At 45.2% G+C, this 14,207-nt stretch overlaps 1 long non-coding RNA gene across 2 annotated transcripts in view; it reads right to left on the bottom strand.

Moving 5' to 3' along the window:
- Positions 1–13,902, bottom strand: part of LOC311583131 — a 123,316-nt gene extending 109,414 nt beyond the window's left edge. For both annotated transcript variants that reach the window (XR_014774385.1, XR_014774386.1), the window contains exons 1-2: positions 13,825–13,902; positions 12,478–12,679 (exon numbers count right to left, since the gene is read on the bottom strand). This is a non-coding gene — a long non-coding RNA (uncharacterized lncRNA). The remainder of the gene's footprint in view (positions 1–12,477; positions 12,680–13,824) is intronic.
- Positions 13,903–14,207: the final 305 nt, after the last annotated feature.

The raw sequence follows: 14,207 nt of genomic DNA, 5'->3' as shown, positions 1-14,207 counted from the left end.
TTGCTTTGCATCTTATTCTTTGAGACAAAGTCTCTCACTGCACAATTAGTCTAGGCTGGGCAGCTGACAAGCCCTAGGGTTGGTCCCTCCTATCTCTGCCTCCCCAGTGCTAGAATTGCAAGCCTGCATTCTCATGCCTGATGTTTCTACATGGGGGTGGGGGCTCTGAAGTAGAGTCCTTACACTTATAATGCAAGTGCTTTATCCATTGTTCTATCTCCCCAGCCATGTCACTTGATTTCTTAAAACAAAACAGCTATATATTTTTTCCCTCCTCTAGGAGACTGTATACAACCCCATTAGGGGGGAACCCCATGAAGTGTTCAAACAACAGGCATCCTGTTAATGTGCTATTTCTCTGAACATCACACATGGTTTCTATGTCCCCCACCCTCAAACCCCCCATCCCTAGAACAAAAGCCGATACCTAAGTTTAGCTCACAATTCGTGTGTGTGTGTGTGTGTGTGTGTGTGTGTGTGTGTGTGAACAAACATGGTATTGCCTCTGTGAGTGGGGAATATTTCCCAGGGAGTACCAGTTCTGAGGTCCACCTCCGACTCTCCAGTTTAAAGTTGTAGGAATGACCCACCCAGCAGTTATGCTTCAATCACTCTTAGATAAGTTCTCTCCCACCCTTGCCCTAAGTCAGTGAATTATAATCAGAGCATGGAACTCATTGTGCTAGGAACTATACACTATACTCCACGGTGTGACTGTGGAGTTGCCGTACTGTACACAATGCTCCAGAGACTGACAGAAAACTGGGGGATTAAACAAAAGCAGAAGAGTGAGATAAGACCAAGATTCTTCCAAGACCAAGACTATGGCTAACCAAACCTTGCAAGCATCAGAGGAAGAGTCGGTGGAGTGAACATTTCCGTTAGATGAAAGACCAGCAAGTGTGATTAACGATCCCTTAAGCTGCCAATCATCACCAGCAACCAACGTTAAGTTTTATCAGCGCCTCCAGAACCTGATAGAGTACCCTGCTCCTTTTATTCCCCTTAACTCACCAAAGTGACTGTTTCTTCCCAGAGAATTTTCTAGATCAAGGTTTCTGAGTCTCCAAAGACTCACAGTGATCCATGAAAAATTAAAATTTGGGGCCAGAGATGACTCAGTGGCAGAGTTAGTGTTCTGCACAATGGGGCCCTGGGTTCTGTTTCCAGCACCGGAAAAGGGGATGGGGGAAGAACACATTTTTTAAATGTTATTATTTTGAAAGTGTAAGAAAACTACTATTTAATTACACCAGACTCGTAAGCTTATTAACACTGCAAATGAATTCTTGACACAGCATTGTGGGTGTGAGTGAGCAGAGGCAGAAAGATGCACATATACTCGGCCATCTCTCAGAGCACTTAGGCAGAAGTGATGGGAGCAAGGAGCAGAAATGAGCCGCATTCCCAGTTTTGAGGCTCATAAAGCTTTATCCTGGAGAACCAGATTTAATTAGTCCTGAAAACAATGCTATCAGGTAAAGGAGATAACTTAGTAAACACTTGCCTTGCAAGCTTGAGGACCTGAGTTTGACCCTCAGAGCCTATGTTAAACAACAACATCAAAAGCCAAACATAGTGGGCATGCTTGTCACCCCAGCACTGGGAAGGTAGAGACAGAAGAGTCCCTGGGGGGTTGGTAGACAGCTAGCCTGGATGAAGACCAGGCCAGTGAGAGACCTCTCAAAAGGTAAGATTGACAGCGCCTAGGGAATGACCCTCAATGTTTATCCCTGCATTGAGATCACACACACACACACACACACACACACACACACACACACACCACACACACACATATACACACCATACACACACACATTCACACACACCACACATACACACACACACAAACATATACACACCACACACACACACATATACACACCACACACATACACACACACAACATGAGAGAGAGAGAGATCGCAGGAATTTTGAATAAGAAAATAACATTATATTTCTATAGCTTCTCCATACAGCTCAAGCTACTCTAAGCCGAGTCATTAACTATGTTGATGGCTGGAGGGTAACATCAAGTTAATTTGAATCCCTGTCCTAGTTTTCACTGAATTCCAAGACCTTAACTCTACAGAGTGAGCCAGACACTCAGACTCTGAACTTCATTATGCTCATATGGAATTGGGGTAATAATACTAACCCTATAAAGGCCCTGTGAGGATCAGATTGAGAGAATATAGAAACCACACTGAGCAATGAGCAGCACTAAGTAGATGTTCATTATAAAGCCATCCTCCTCCCAGTCTTCCATCCTTCCAATGATTAAAGTGATACGATCAGAAAGAAAAAAGCGCCCCCAGGTAAACTTTTCTATTATTTCTTTGTATGATTTAGCAAACTTTTATGCAATCCTTGGTAGGCCCTAGGAGACAAAGATGAATAAGATAAAGCCTTGATGCTCACGGCTCTGCAGGCTCATGAAGGAAGTGAAACCCTGACAGTCACCAGAAAAGCAAGGGAAGAGAACTGCCGAGCAGCGGAGGGGCAGATCCCAGCCAGCGGGCCTGGGAAGATACCATGGCATCCCTGAAAGGTGAGGGTGGTGTATGGGCAAACCTCTGGGTGCAGATGCCGATCTCCTGAGACAGGTGAGAAACAGTGTGATCCCAGAAGGAAAGCCAGTGGAGTTAAGGAGTATGTTTATTCTTAAGGAATACATGGGTGTGAATGGTTCCCCACAGCAAGGAACAACTGTTGACAGGGTTCAAGTCAAATTGCTATTTTGACTAGATAACAGGGTGGGTGGGTGGGTGGGAAGTGGAAGAGAGGCCAGGGCAGGAGAACCAGGGGGTCTACAGAAGCCTCCATGTTCTTAGCTCTCATCTAGTTCTGAGGAAAATGGAATGAAATGAAGACTTTCAAGGAAAAAAAGCAGAGGCAGTGGGTGCGCAGAGACTCTGGGGACACGTGCGGGCCACTGCGATGAAAACACGGACCTGAAGTTCAGTCAGGCACCACAATGGACTCAAGGAGCCATGGTGTGAATGATGGATGGCAGGAACACCCAAAACAAGGCTGGGCTCAATCAGGAATCTGAGGTGTTTAGGAAAGCCACCTCACGTGGGACTGTAGGATCAAAGTGCAGAGCACAGTGTGGAAAGAGAAAAGATGTACAGGTAAGCAGACAGAAGAAGAGCATCAACGGAGGCCAGGAAGGACCAGTTGCTTCTTACACAGAAAGGTCAAACCAATGCAGGCAAAATAAAAAAAATAAAATCACATCCACATGTTTCTTCTATAGGCACTTAAAAAACAAGATATGACACTTTGCTGGCTTCTTGTTGGGCTTTGGTTTTGTTTTGTTTTCTCTCTATTCCTTGTTATTTATCTACTGCAGACAGAAAAACATTCCTGGAAAGAATGTTGCTTTCAGAATACTGAGATGATTTCGAGGGTGCTGTTAGTCTCGTGCCTGTTCTTTTTGTAACACAACACATTGCACTTAGTGGTGCGCACGGACTTCCTTGAAGCTCTAGCACGTGCTCCGGGGACTTCAAGGAGTCACAGCTTACTAGGTAAAGCGAAGAATCCTTTTCTTTGGCACTTTTGAGCCTTCTTATGGACACAACAGTCTTCTCATTCCTCTACAAGAACGTTTTTCATCTATTCACTGTCACCAGTCAAATCTTATACACTTATGCCTCAAGTGGTTTTTTGTTGGGTTGTTGGTTTTTTTGGTGGTGGTGGTTTGTTTTTTGTTTTTTTCCTGTTGTTGTTGTTTTTGACACTTGACACAATTCCCTCTCCCTATGTCAGACGCAAGAAGCTTTGCTGTGCCAGGTCTCATTCTCCTTCATCAGAGGTGATGGCGGCTGGACAGCTAAGAGAGAGCTCAGTGGTTAAAAGCATTGCTCTTTCTTCCAGGGGACCAGCACCCTCATGGCAGCTCAAAACCATCTGTAACTCCAGGTCCAGGGACCCAGTGCCTTTTCTCATCTCCACAGACACCAGGCACATACTTGGTATACATAAACGTACAAACAAGCCAAACACTCATAGCCCCCCCCCAAAAATTATTTTTTAAAGGCACATCTGGAGAGCCTCACCTATATTCTACAAATAGAATTTAGTGTCTATAAGTTTAAAGGCATGTAAGTTTGGATTTCCAAGTCACCTTGGGGGCATCTCTGAACCTTAAGTTTCTAATTGGTAAAAATTGAAATCAATTTTATAGTTCCTATGTGCTAAAATCAGTTGATCCTGTGGCCATTACATGTGAACAGATGACAATATGACAATCTCTAAACCAGAAGAGAACAGAACCACATAATTGTGTGTGTGTGTGTGTGTGTGTGTGTGTGTGTGTGTGTGTGTGTCCACATGTACACATCCACACATAACTTCCCAGCAGCAAACACCGGGCATGTTCTGAAAAGATAAGTACGCTAACACCAGGACTTCACTAGTGACCACTAATTTAGGCTTGAGCATGGACCGGTTTGGAGTCACAGCTTCCATCCTGGGAGAGAACTCAAGCATTTCGCAAAAAAACAGAAGCTAAAGTTGAGACCTCAGTGACCTAAGTTCAGTCTCCAGGTCTCCAAGACTCTCAGCCGTCAGGTGACTGTTACACACACGCACACACACACCACACACACACACCACCATCATGAGGCACAGTGTCTTCTCTAGACTTTGAATGTAGCATCTGGAGTTAGGTAATTTGGGCTTTTTTGTTTTGTTTTGTTTTTGCTTTTGTTTTTAGTTCTCTTTTGCTTTCTAACTTCTCATTTCCCTTGGGGATCAGTTTTTCTTTTTGCTGCTTCCATTTTAACTGAAGGTTTTACTCCAATGTGAGACAATTAGCAATTAGCCCTTCACACTTAGCCAGAGACTGGAAGGCTATTTACCTGTCTGCTTTCCACACTGGGAAGCAAGGCCTCTGAGGATTAGCACCATGTTTTGTTCCATGTCTTTGGGTGAAACACTCTTTCAAACATGAATTATTTAGTACATGACTGAGCCCCCTCCCCCATTTATATCACGTTTGGAGTAAGAATGACATTAAAACCTAACAGAAAGGACTGAGTGGTTCTAATATCTTATCCTGTGATCAATAGTTAAATGATTTTGTCATTAATCACACAATGATGAAGTTACATGAACAGGAACAAGCAGATGAAAGGGGACATTAATGTGTCGTCAAATATGTGAATAACTATTTGGCAAATAACATTTAATCTTATGTGAGTTTTTCATTTATCAGGAACTAGTCTGAAAATTCAAACTATAACTCTCCTAGCCCTATGAGGTACATGTTATTATCTTTCCATTTTACAAATGTGAAGCTGAAAAGCAAAACAACAACAACAACAACAAAACCATTTACATTAATAATTGGTGGAATTCGTATCCAGGCTATTTGTAAAACAGTCATTTAACCTTTAGAGACATAACGATCTTGCATTCAGCACTTTAGAATTTAGACCTGGGAGGAATGTGTTACCATTAAAACTCCCCACCAGCAAACAACAGGGTCAAATAGCATGGGCGTCCAGAGTGCTTATTTGTTGGCTACAGAGATAGCTTAGTCAGTGAAATGCCTGCCTCAAAAGCAGAAGACCAGAGAGCGATCTCCAGAACCCAGAAATTCCATGCAAAATGTCAGGTGTGGCAGTGAACACTTGTAGTCTCAGCACTGGAGAAAGGGGTGCAACAGGGTTAGGGTTCCTCAGCCAGGGATCCTAGCCTACTCGGCCAGGGAGAGACCCTGTCTCAAACAAGTAGCAACTAAAGCTGTTCTCGTTTTTCATATGTGCTTTCTCTCTCTCGCTCTTTCTCTCTCTCTCTCTCTCTCTCTCTCTCTCTCTCTCTCTCTCTCTCTCCCTCTCCCTCTCCCTCTCCCTCCCTCCCTCTCTCTCTCTCTCCCTCACACAGACACAGACACAGATACACACACAGAGGTGGGAGACATATTTGTGATGGTCTAGACATTCAACCTTCAAATATGCTCTACATTCAAGACTCTTCAATGGAACCTTTGTATACATCTCTATGTCTCTCTCAGTAGCACGGAAAATTCCTGGGGGGGTGGGGGTGGGTATGGGTGATGTAGTTTTCCACGTTCTTTGGAAGCTATTGCATGCACATAGTAATCACAAATATTTGTTGGCTGGTTTTGAAGTGCTTTCCACTGGCAAGCCTTTTAGAACTCGGTCGATGCGCCTGCCTCTGAAGTTGAGCATGAAGGCAACAGCTTCTGAAGCTCCTTCTAGGCCTCTGATTTGGAAGCAGACAAAAATAGACAGACGCAAGCACCAGCAGGCCTGTGGCCCTCTGTGGCACAGCTGGAGGGTGCTATGCCAGAATTTCGGGTTGAAAAGAAATGAAATAATGAAGGCCTGAGCAATTTTCCAAATGGTTTATTGATCACATGGCCCAGGTCGTCTAAACTCTGTCCTCGATATATAGGACATAGCAAGTTGGTGCTAGGGAAAGGAGCTGGCCGCTCTCCTGGTCTTGAGGAGACAGCAGCCATCCAGAAAGCTGTCTAAATATTTCTGGACTATAGCATTCAAAGACAGCACAAGAGGAGCAATCAGGATGGCTTCATAAAAACAATTGTCAGTAATAGGACAGCATCTGATAAATTACAGCAGGGTTGAGAGTGGGCAATCTTAAATATTTGCTGGATTGTTGGGAATACTTTGAACTGATCATTTTGCCTTCAAACAATGGCCATTTAGAATTATAAATAACGAGATGCAATTCTGAAACAAAAGCTGTGGGGGTCATTCAGGAATTGACTCTGCACTCAGACGCATTATTGTTCTATTTCTTAAGGCTAAATGCAAGTGGAGAAAACATTTCTGAGTCAGTAAGGGAAGAGTGTAAGATGATGATAATACAGGAAATATTTTTGAGTCGTGAAAGGGAGGGTTAGGGTAATGACGATAACCCTCCAAGACCACGCTTGATAAGTTAAAAATAGTGCACCGTACATAACCCATAGCAGAAATGTAAAAGTGCAATGAGAAGAGAGAGATACGCCCTCGATTGGAGAGGAGAAGGATGAGGTGAGACTGGTCTGTGAGATCATCCCACAATCTCATCACAGTGAAACACAATGGTTCCTTCACGACCATTGAAGACAACAGGCCCTGATGTCCAAATGAGCCATGTAAAACGAAAAGCCGTGCTGTAAGTGGCTGTTCTTCTCTGGTCCCCGGAGCTACTCAGCCTGGCTGAAGATACCAACTGAACTCTGTCCTGCGTCACACCCACATGCCCAGTGAGGGCTCCTTGGCTGGGAGCTCTGCACACTGTCAGCACACTGAGCAAGCTATCAATTCAGAGCATTAAGCCAGTCCTTGACAGTCCTATGAGACCAACTCAGTTGCCAAAACCTGGATTTTTCTAGTCTTCTTCTGGTACCCCATTGACTTGCTCTGTTTCCCTTACAAATACCCATAATGGGGGCTGGGGTTGTAGTATAGTTGGTAGCATGCTTTCTTAGCATGTGCAAATCCCTCCGTACCATCCCATGCTGGTTAGGTTTTGTCAACTTGACACAAGCTAGAGTCATCTGGGAGGCCAACCCCTCAACTGAGAAAGGGCCTTCTCCATACTGGCCAACACACGAGTCCTGATCAGTGGTTCGATGTGGGAGGCTCAGCCCCGTATAGGCAGTGCCAACCATGGGCAGCCAGTCTTGAGTTGTACAGGAAAGCAAGCTGAGCAAGGCATGGAGAGCAAGCTAACACGCAGGCTTCTACGTCAGTTCCTGCCTCCAGGGAACTGCTTTGGGTTCCTGCCCTGACTTCCGTCAATGGTGTCTAGCCTGTAAATTCTAACCAATTCTTTCCTCCCCAAGTTGCTTTTTGATTATGTTGTTTATCACAGGAACAGAGAAGTACACCACGGCATGTCCCTAGCACTGCACAAAGCAGGCATGGTCGGACGAGTCTGATCCCAGCACTGAGAGAGTGGGCTGGAGAATCAGAAGTTCAAGGTCATTTTTGGCTACGTGGTGAGTTTGAGCTCAGTCTGAGAGGTGTAAGATACTGTTTTCAAAAATAAGTTTAAGAAATAACCAGGATAAGAGGGCACAAGCAACCTCTCAACCTGGAGCTGCCAGTCATGAAAGCTACACTGTTTCTACTAGGGAGCTGCATAGAGCTCTAACCAACTTGACGTCCACAACCTAGCTGTTTCTAGGCTACTGACCTCATAATATTAACTACCTGGAAACAAAGCCAGGCCTGGTGGTACAGGCCTACTATCCCATCTGCTCTGGGGACTAAAGCACAGGTGATGAAAGTTGTGAGCTCAAGGCCAGCCTGGTCTACTTAATGAGACACACACACATACACACACACACACACACACACACACACACACACACACACACACACACTCTGTGTCAGAATAAAAAAGTAAAAGCAGGTGTGGATATATAATTCTAAGGCAAAGTGCTTGCCTAACATGCATCAGGATATGGGTTCCATCCCCAGTAACACAAAAATAATAAATAAATAAATACATGGATAAATAAATAAGCAAGTAACTCAAAGCACATAATGGGAACTAAAATTACAGAACTGAATATATTCAGAGAAAGAAAAAAAAATACTGAGAATGTGTTTAGTAATTATAGCTCCAGAAAGAAAAAGCTTGTTGGCAAAATAAATAAATAAATAAATAAATAAATAAATAAATAAAAGAAAGAAAAAAAAAGACTTTCAGGTGAGAACTACCAGCTAATAATGCTCTCCTGGCATAACATGCTCATGTTATAGTCAAACCAGTCCTCTCATGGTTCAGAAAACTGAGCAGCTGGGAGCACAACACCCTTTGTATTACAAATGTCCTCTCTGCTTTAGGTGAAAAACTGTGTCAACATAACATGGTCATAATAACCAAAGGAAAGAAAATAAAAGCAAGCGAGCCCACAAACAAAAATTACCACAGCTGTCCTTCTTTAAAAAAAATAAAAGCCCTAGGAAAAGAAAAAGAAAAAAAAGAGGGCAAAATAAGTAGACAAGACTTCCACTGAGTGCTAGCAGTGCAAGGGACATGGCAAAGGTCATGATTGTGTGTCGAACAGGGACTGGACACCTGGGGATCTGGGAGCTTCAAGCTCTGCCTCAGCATGGTGGAAGCATTTGCGCCCCTTAAGGAAGCCCTTGGAGACCCTTCCTTCTCCCTCCAGATGTGGGAGGTCATCAGGCACGAGAATGACCTGCTTGTGAAGTTCAGAAGTCTGCAATAGATGCAGGGCATCACTCTAGGGGATTTTCCCATCAGCCAAAGTGCCTACATCTTCCTTCATAGACGTGACTTTCAATTACGGCCCCATCTCCTCATCACCTGTTTTCAGAAATGTACTTTCCACAGGTTCTCCAAGGGATAATGGGACAGAGGTCTGAAGAAATAAGGAAAGTATTTAAAAACCTGAATAGCCGTTATTACCCCAGAAGAACATGGTTGTGGTTGGGAGCTTGTACAAAACTTTTTTATTTCTCTTGTTTTCCGAGGAAAGCTTGTATTAATGTAGGTGAGTGTCAAGAAGGCAGCCTTGTCAGAATCAAGGCTCAGGAATGTTGTCATGTTAGCCACACTTTGTACTACTGAAGATGATGCAGTGGCCACAGCTTGATCCATGTGAGCTACCCCCGTGTCTCTGTGAAGAGTGGAAATTACCAGAACCTTCTATAAAAGCATAATACTCTCCACATACAATTTCACATATAAAGTCTCACATCTGGAGGGAGAGGGAAAGGTCTCCAAGGGCTTCCTTAATGGGCACAAACACTTCCGCCATGCTGAGGCGGAAGCTCCCAGATCCCCAGGTGTCCACATACTCTCCACATACAAAGTCAGCAATGCAACTCAAGACAGGAGGGACAACTCCACTCTAGTGGGGGAAGCTGGAGATGGCGGCGGAACAGGAGGTCCACCACCTGTGCTACCGGTTGTTTTCTGCATGATCACAGCGCCCTCCCTGCCCCTCTGAGGATGCCTGGTACTGAAGCAGCAGGGACCTGATTTGTTGTAGGGGGTCCCTGCAGGTACGGGAAGTGAACTGTGGGGAAATGAGAGTGAAAACTGGGCACAGCCGGACTCGGTCAGTCAAACTGGATCAAAACGTCTGATCCTGCGGTTTGCTCTTCTCACACATCTAGGCGTAGTAAAACTTTGGGGGAAAGCTCTCCGTGTGACAGTCTTCAGAACAAAAGCTTCGGGATGGCTATGTAAAAACTGCCCTCGCAAAGTGCGGAGAGCTTTATCATTGAATGAGTTCTGTGGTCTGAGAAACAGGGAAGTGCCTGGGGAGGAAGGATTTGTAGGAAGCCTAGGGATGGATTCAATTGACGAGAACACAGAGAGCATGGGGCCTCCTTCATAAACACTCCTAGCCACTGAGGGAGAGAGCTCAGCGTTGACTACATGGGCCTCCACATACTCAGGATTAGGGGAAATTCAGCTGGCTGCTGGCTCCTAATAGAACAGGATCATCAGATTATCTGACAGTTTTCTCTCCAGCCTACCAGGTAAGTGTGAGCCATGCGTCCGTGCAGTGGAGAAAGCTGGCCTGCAGTGCTTACTCCTGCCTGTGCGCCCCACAATGATTGTGGTGGAGCCCCCCCACCCCATGACAAGGGATTCAGAAGGGCAGACACAGCAGCGCTCTATCAAGAAACCAAAAGGAATGGTCTTGCCCTCACCCACATCAGCTTGGTAAATCTTCCCCTGAGTACTTAACTTAGAGTTTGAGGAAGCAGCTCGGTTAGCAAAGTGCTTGCTGTTCAAACATTAGGACCTGACTTCGCTCCCTAGAACCCATGTTAAAACAAAACAAAACAAACCTGGGTGTGGTGGTATGTGCTTGTACTCCCAACAGGCATTTCTAGCATTAGAGAGACAGAAGCAAGAGATCCCTGGGCTCACTGGCCAGCTAGCTTAGTCTACTTGGCGATCCGTAGGCCAATGATAGACACCGACTCAAAAACAAAACAAACCCCAAGGCATAAGATCCTGAGAAACAGCATGTGAAGTAGTTCTCCGGCACATGGGCACACACACACACACACACACACACACACACACTCACATACATACATATACACACATACACTCACACAGACACACATAGACACACACAAACATATACACATACACACACACTCATATACTCACACAGACACGCATAGACACACACACATACACATGCACACACACACAGGTACTACACACATATACACATAAATTCACACACACACACACACACACAAACACACACGAACATACATGGACACATACAAACACATACACATATACCCAACACACACATACATGTACATACACAAACACACGTATACACATATACGCATAAACTCATTCACACGCATACACACACACACACACACACACACACACATATGCACCCCTAAGATAATTCCAAAACTCCCTTCATGAACTGAAGGCTTTTGTTCCCCTGACCACTGTTGGGGAATACCAACCTGCCTCATACCTAACAGGATCAAGCAGAGGAGCATTTGGGTGCGAGGTGTCTATGTGCTCTGCGATCTCTTTATTATGTTTTCTTTTGTAGTCTGAGCTGTTCCCAGCTTTGTTTTGTTATCGTTTTCTACACCGAAAGTTGAAAGCGTGTACAAACAGATGACATCATCTCCGTGTCTGTAGCAGAGCTTTGTGGTTAGTGTTAGGACCACGGATGGTTCAGAACACACAGAGAAGACGCTAAGCACCGGGAATAGCAAGCAACTGGTGTCATGACAGCTATTCATGCACAGGCCTGGTGGGGCATCCTTGCACGCCCAGCCTGCGGTGCAGGGTGGCTGCAAACCTGCTCTCACAAAGCCGGAGAGGCGCTCAGCGAGGCAATTGCAAAGACCCGGGAAGATCACTTAGTTCTACACCTGAGGCGCAGGAATTCAAAGCAAGCAGTGAATCCCACAGTTTTAGGCTGCGGCCCAGAAGACCAACGTCCAGGCATACCTGTGGAGGACTGTGTAGATTAGGTTAGCTGAGGTGGGAAAACCCATCTCTCTCCACTTCCTGACCAGCTCCTCAGGCTCCTCCCACTATGTTCTCTGCACCATGATCGACTGCACCCTCGGAATGTGAGCCACAATAAATCCTTCCTCCTCTCTACTTAGTTTTCCTCAAACATTTTGTTACGGGGGGGGGGGGGGGGGGGAGAGGAGCTGCCACCATGGTGAGGTGGAGTTAGAAGCACATGACCGGCATGGATGGAGGGTTTGGTCCAGATGAAGAGCATTAGCAAGTATTTGGGGTCATGATAGATAGAAATCATTGGAAGCAGATGGCATGGGATAGGGGGAAGGTTGTTTAGGGGACTAATACCTGCCTTGCCCCAGGTGAAGCAAGTCTATTTGAAAATACAACAGGTGTCTGTGTTTTTACTGATTGATAACAAGTTGGAAAATACCACTGCAATAGGGCTAATAATAAACATTTGTTAGACCCTACCTTTAAATCAACAGCAACTCGCTGGTGAAGTCCTCTTGATTCCGTTTCTGAGCCTCTTTCTCCTCTTAGCTCCTTAAAGGCAGATGAGAGGAATGCCGTCTGCATCCACCTCCCAGTGACTGCCTCACCTATTAATGGGCTTGTCAGTCCTGGAGAGCCGAATTCTTTCCAGTTGGTGACACGTGCTCTCTTCTCTTGGTGTCTGTGGGTAGCAAAATGCTTCTGTTAGTCTGTGTGTACTGCTGAGCTGCCCCGTGCATGTCACCATGCTGACACCTCCAACCAAGGCTTCAGTCTTCCTCCGGGCCCTCCCTTCTGCCTGCTTTGGTAGGAATAAACTGAATACAGATTGGACAATAAGTAAATTTCCTGTGAGAGTAATACACTCCATGGGATCAGAACAGAGACACAAGGTTATTCACAAGGATGAACGTACTATTGAGGCATCCTCTAGCCATCCCTGGCCACCCACTTCCCAGAAGCACCATCAGGACCAAAAGATGGAGACACCTCAAGACCAAGTTAGAGGAAAGTAGAACAGTCTGCTCAGACTGCAGTAAGAGCCACCAGGGAGTGACCCTAGTGCTGCTCTTCATGTGTGTGTGTGGGGGGGGGGCTGCCACATGCTTCCTGTCTCTCTGTTTCTGTCACTTTCTCCATCTTTCATTGAAGTTTGTACTGTAAAACTTTCCAAAAAAGGTCACATTTCATTTGTAGGCTTTTTGTTAATTTTTAATTGAATTCAATTTAGTGTGAGTGCGCACACATACACGCACAAGCCATGGCTCGTATGTGGAGGTCAGAGGACAACTTGCAAGTGTCGGCTCTTCCCTTCCGCTGAGGGTTCCAGGGACTGGGCTTAGGTCACCAGGCTTGGCACCAGGTGCCTTTACTGGCTATGCCATCTCGCCAGCCCAAGGTCACATTTCATAAAGGAACAGCTGGCAAGCGTGAATGCCTGTTCTAAGTAGATCTTGAAGCCACTGGGTGCTTCTTTCATTGAAAGAATCTGAGCATAGTAAAAAAAAAAAATCATATGTGGGATTTTTTAAAATAATGGATCATTCCAAGCCTTTCCTTGTATTATGCTACTATGTGACAACCTTCCCTCTGGAGTTCACCAGTCATGCTCCTGCTACTGTTAAACTTACTATTTTATGAATGCTACAGTTATTTTTACAAAACTGTGTTTGTTTCTCTCTTGACCATCTATCACACAAATAATTGAGACCTTTATATTTGTTTAATAATAAGCTTCACAACACAACAACTGAGCAGTTATTACTCTATTCCTAACCCTCTGAGCTAATCTGGTTTTCTCCCAGCATACATCCCAGAGATACTTACACTTAGTAGCTTTCCTTGCTCCGGGATCCGCGCCTGACATTTCTTGGACCTCTGCTTGTGGCTCAGTCGCCTACTTCCTCCTCTAACTCCTCCTCTCCTGGCTGGCAGGAAGTCCAGCCCCACTCTCTCCCCTGATCAGTGATTGGCCATAAGCTGCTTTATGGGCATATCAGGAGACCATTGGGGAACAGAGTTTACACGACATTGAGACAAGAGATTCTCAGGACAAGGCTTGTAACCAGATAAAGGGGGTACAGAAATCAGCGTTTGAATTACGCAATAACCTTATGCCCACATAAATGATTCCTGAGGAAGGGTTGGGCCCCATGGGTTAGGCAGGAAGAAGCACATGGCCATTGTGGATGGAGGTTTGACCCAGATGA

The sequence above is a fragment of the Acomys minous genome (assembly GCF_964271855.1).
Source record: "Acomys minous genome assembly, chromosome: 14".
NCBI lineage: Eukaryota > Metazoa > Chordata > Mammalia > Rodentia > Muridae > Acomys > Acomys minous.
Note: the sequence above shows the minus strand (reverse complement) of the source record. Positions and strands in the feature narration are given on the sequence as shown.